At 35.5% G+C, this 5656-nt stretch overlaps 1 pseudogene; it reads left to right on the forward strand.

The window, feature by feature from the left end:
* The first annotated feature begins 1681 nt into the window (after positions 1 to 1681).
* LOC101447567 (vasculin pseudogene) lies at positions 1682 to 2654 on the forward strand (annotated as a pseudogene).
* Positions 2655 to 5656: the final 3002 nt, after the last annotated feature.

Below are 5656 nucleotides of genomic sequence, written 5' to 3' on the forward strand. Positions count from 1 at the left end.
AAAGACATTATTCTAATAGCACTTGTAATTTTACTAAGAAATTATTATACCAAATATAATTGCGAAGCTAAACTAGAAGCAGTTTTATTTGATTAAAAAAATCATAGTCCGTACCATTAGTATTTATTAAAAATTAGTGCCTTGATGAGATCGAGGTGCCATTATGGCACCAAACACAGTTGTTGAATCTTAATGGTAAAGAATGACTAAGATTTTAAGAGGATTTAGATGTGAAAAATGTGTCTAATATTCACAAATCCCTGAAAGGTCTTTGGAGGGTTGTAGAACTGGAATAGCTCTTTGTTCTAGTAGGAGTAGAGATAGTTTATCCTTTGATGTTTCAGCTGAGAATGCTAATGATTTTTTGGTATTATACATAAATCAACGTTCTGAGAGAAGACATTTTACAAATGATTTTTAACTTTAATAATTCAACTTCAGTTCACCCCTCTCATCTGGTAGTGTTAAGAACCAATCTGGTATTTACGCAGCCCACCAGCTGTACAAGATTTAGAGCAGGCGTGAACCTGCCCTGGCAGGTCATTTAAGGGCTTACAAAAGATGATTTTCAGGGGAGTACAGGAAGGTTCCACGCAATACAGAGAAAGGATCTAAAGATCTAAATACTCCACCCATAATTGCCTGTTGTATTCAAATAAAGTTTCTTAAGGCTAATACTATTTTTGTGTTAGGAGATAATATGTTTAAATAATCTTTTAAACTTCTATTGACTTTCAAAAGTTTAAACCTGGAATCTCTATTTTAGAAGGGTAATTCTGAAAAATATAAGTTTGAATGGCTAGCTGTGCGTAGTGGGCATCTTCTTGTATCAGTACTTCCTTACCCCGTGCTAAGAGAACAGTGATTACCCAGATACAGGCCATGCTAGGTTGCTGAGGACATAAAGAGTCAAGGGCGAGCATTGCGCATCGGGTCAGCGCCATTTAGGGTCTGAGGCTGGTTGTGGGGGAGGGAAAAGCGGCAAAAGCGGATTATTCAAAGCACCGAAACCCTCCTCCCAGGATCGAGAACAGCGGCACCCCCAGGCCAGGGGCACCTCTGGTGGGACAGAAGGTGATCGAATTAGTCAGATATGAAGATCATCTTCTAGGTTTTGTTAAAGGCCCTGGATAGTTGAAGTGGCCATTTTGGAATTACAGTGGTTTTGGATAATTTTACCCCAGAAGTTTGTTAAAATTGGCAAAGATTATCTCTGAAGTGAATCGATAATAGTAAACAATTCAACAAGCTACTTAAAAAGAGACTCAGTCATTTCTTCTGTATTTTGGTTCAAACGGATTATACAACTGGTTAAAGTATTTCAGCTGGTGGAATTTTTCCTCCTCCCCGCGCCCCTGCCCCCAAACATAACTCATCGAGGGGGACACCGTGGTGGAAGTTCCCGTCCTCGTAACAGTATTTTCCATTCTGGCAAAAGCCAAAGATGAAAACGGCATACCTGACAATGAAACAGGAAGGAAAGAAGACAAGAGAGAACACAAACAGTTTGAGGCTGAGGGTTTTCCATCTTTAAATTCTGAATATGAGAGAGAACCAAATCAGAATAAATCTTCAGCAGCAGGTGCAGCTACACGCCCAGACACACACATACCCAACCAAAAAAATCTCCCAAGCTCCTCTCTTAGACTATCCTCCGAATCCTAAATCTGGAACTCCAAGAATGCTGGTCACTAAGAAAGGTAATACAAGACTTACAGCTGTCTGGATTCCCAGCAGTAGGAAATCTTCAGTTACAGCCGGTTAAGAACAGGACTGGTCCAAGTGTTTACAAAGGCTTAGTCCCTAAACCTGCTGCTGCACCTACAAAATCTACACAATGGAAAAGCCAAACTGAGAAAATAAAGTTGGGACTTCTTTCCCTCATGAGTCTACATATGGCGTTGGCAACTTTAATGCCTTCAAATCAACTGCCAAGAATTTTAGTTCATCAACAAATTCAGTGAAAGAGTGTAACCTCTCCAATTCCTCTTTGCCTGTCGACAAACATAATCAGCAGCCTCGTCTAACCAAACTTACACGAATGCGCACTGATAAGAGGAGTGAATTTTTGAAAGCGTTGAAAAGGGATAGAGTAGAAGAGGAGCATGAAGATGAAAGCATGCTGGCTCAGAGAAGGATGAAGACTCATTTAATTTGCATAACGGCAATAGCACTCATCAAGAGAGGGATACAAACCGAAACTTTGATGAAAGTGAAATTCCACAAGAGAATGGCAATGCTTTGGTGATTTCCCAACAGATCATTCGATCTTCAACCTTTCGACAAACTGATGTTCTTTCAAGTTCACTTGAGGCAGAACTCAGGTTGTTAAAGGAGATGGTCTGACAGGAAGACAGTGAAAATGATGAAGCATGTGCTCCCTTAACTGAGGGTAAAATGAGAGAATTCCAAGTTATTAGTGAGCAGTTACAGAAGAATGGGTCTGAGAAAAAATGGCATTTTGAAAAATGGCCTGATCTGTGACTTCAAGTTTGGACCCTGGAAAAACAGCACTTTCAAACCCACTATTGAGAATGATGATACAGAGACCAGTAGCAGTGACACATCAGATGATGACGATGTGTGAAGGATTTCCTAACAGCTTTAGAAATTTTAGTGTGATACATCTCTCATACTGTTTGGGGGTGAATTGTGAAAATTAAGAACTATAATTTATGTGGTAAAATACCCCATTAGAAGATGATTTTTTTTGAGAGGACTTCAATATGAAGAAAACCAAGAATGTTGTGTTGGGCTGTGTTGAACATTATTTCTTTGCAAATGAATGTTGTAGAAATGAGCACTTTGGTTTATCCAATATTGACTTTCTTCATCACTGCAGCATTTTTCTGAATAGCAATGTGACGATGTAACAAATGAGATTTTCTCATTTAATAAAAAATTGTGTAATGTTTTGCAGGAAAAAAAAGTCAAGGGGTTTTTAGGTAACATTTTATGTAATGTAAGTATCTTTTAAAGATAAATAAAAAAATATTTTTAAAAAGTCAAGAAGTACATGTGCTTGTATATGTTTGTGTATATACTCACGTCTTCTTTTATAAGATTACGCTTTTTCTAATACTTTTTAAGTTGAGAACACACGTAGCACCTAGACACACATGCACACATTATAGGTTTGTTGGAGAATGCAGAATATAACTATATTCTTTGGAGTTTTGCATCACTGAAAATATTCAAAAGGGCAGTTTTATTTGGATTTTGTCAACATTAGAAATGGGTAAAAATCACGCATAGGCTTGACAAGATTCAAACTATATAATAAATAAGTTATTTTTATGTAAGAATGGAGAAAAATGACAGTTGATAGTGAAGATTTATTTATGCAGTCATTAAAAATCTCTAAGCACTGAGGATGCTTACATGATGAAAAGTTGTTTAGTAGATGTAGTAAAAATAATGATTCTATTTATAAACTCTAGAAAATACTATCAGTACAAAATTATTCTATTTTTTTTAATTTTAAGGAAGTACTGGGGATTAAACCCAGGACCTTGTACGTGGGCAGTAGGCATTTAAACCACTGAGTTATACCTGCTCCCCTGGATATTTTTTAAATATTATATTTTAATAATGTATCAGGGCCATAAAAATACTGCCTAAAATTAATATGAAAATTAATATAAAATTATGGCTATTGAAATCTATATCATAGTATACTTTATTAAATATTATCATTATGAAGATTATATAGCAATCAAGGTTACTTTTGATATATCAAAAATTTGCCTATATCATCATTACATCTATAGAAATACATTCTCATAGATAAAGAGTGGATTTTTAAAAGATAAACTGGTAAGTTAGGAAACCATAGCTATTTAACATTTTGACCAAGATAGTCTAGAAAATTTAAGAGGGAAGAGTATTTTTGCACAGAATCAATACTTATCAAGGGTTACCTATTTAATTTACCAAATTTGTTCAATGTGTTTCTAATATTAATGTAACCCTTCTCATAACTTTCACATAAACTCAGTAACAAGTAAAATGGTGACTCTCTGATATCCGCCTCTTACCATTCTTCTCTTTTATACCATATGACCCCTCCGTTACTGTGGCACCCATTCATGGCAAATACCACTAAGAGGCTGGATAATTTTAATGTTGGATTGAAGTGACCTGTGCAATCTTTCTCAACTGTGATATGGAGATGTATTGATGATCTGTATTGATCAATAAAGATATTTTTAGCAAAGCATGTACTGAGCTGTAATCCTTAATAAGTCAAGGGAGTAGCAGTCCCAGAGGTTTAACTCTCATGGGTATCTAAACATAGTGGTGGACATAGAGAGAAAGTAATCCTGTATCAGCCCTCGGATTTGGTATATGCTCATGATTTTTTACTACATCTAGACTCACATGTGGCTAAGGACCTCAGGTCCCAGATGAATACTAAGCTGATGAACATTGGTTATTTTTAAACAAATCAATTTTATTGATACATATTAATAAAGGCTAAATTCATCCAAAGTATACCATCAATGGCACTCAGTATAATCACATAGTTAGATATTCATCGCTTCTATCATGTTTAGATCACCTTCATTATTTCAGTAATAATAATACTGAAAAACAAAAACCAAACAAACTAAACTCATCACCTCGCAATCTCTCTATGCTTCCCCCAACATACAAAGCTGCTTTTGTTTCCTTCTCTCTAGTTTACCTGTATTAATATTTTGTAAAAAGTCTTATATATGCAGTATCACCCATATTCATTTTTACATGAGGTTTCACTGTTATATAATCCCGTGTTATATTTTTAGCTTTCCTTCTAATAATATACATGTCCTTAGACTTACCCTTTCAACCACTGTCATACCCATAAAATAGCTTTGCTAATCACAAGCACCATGTTGTGCTCTCACCATTTCTGTTCATTTCCAAAGATTTACAAGCAACATTTTAACCAATTCTGCACAGATTAACCATCACCTTTTCATTCTCTACCCTCACTGTATTTTCTGGTGACATGTATTCTAATTATTAATTCCATGAGTTTACATGATGTATTTAGGTCATAATAATGCAATCATGCAGAATTTGATCTTTTGTGTCTGGCTTGCTTCACACAACATAATGTCCTCCAGGTTCATCCACGTTGTCATATGTTTTATTTATTTATTCTTACTGCTGCATAATATTTCATCCGTGTATATACCACAATTTGTTTATCCATTCACCAGTTGATGGACACCTGGGTTGTTTCCAACTCTTGGCAATTGTGAATAACTCTGCTATGAACATCAGTGTGCAGATGCAGATATCTGCATCAGTGTGCAGGTATCACTGTTCTCAGTTCTTCTGGGTATATATCTAGTAATGGTATTGCCAGGTCACGTGGCAACTCTATATTCAAATTCCTTAGGAACTGCCAAACAGTTCTCTACAGTGGCTGTACCATTCTACATTCTCACCAACAGTGGGACATTCCCATCTCTCCATATCCTCTCCAAAAACATTGGCTTTTGATAATATAATTCTTTATTCATCAGTTATGACTAATTCATCCTTTTGTGACTAATTTGTTAATATGACACATCAAAGTAATTTTTACTGATAATCAAAATAAATAAATCAGGTTAATTAAATAAACTGGGTCAATGTTTGTAATACAAAGTTTATATATAAACTT

This window comes from Dasypus novemcinctus, chromosome 4, assembly GCF_030445035.2.
Source record: "Dasypus novemcinctus isolate mDasNov1 chromosome 4, mDasNov1.1.hap2, whole genome shotgun sequence".
Taxonomy (NCBI): Eukaryota; Metazoa; Chordata; class Mammalia; order Cingulata; family Dasypodidae; genus Dasypus; species Dasypus novemcinctus.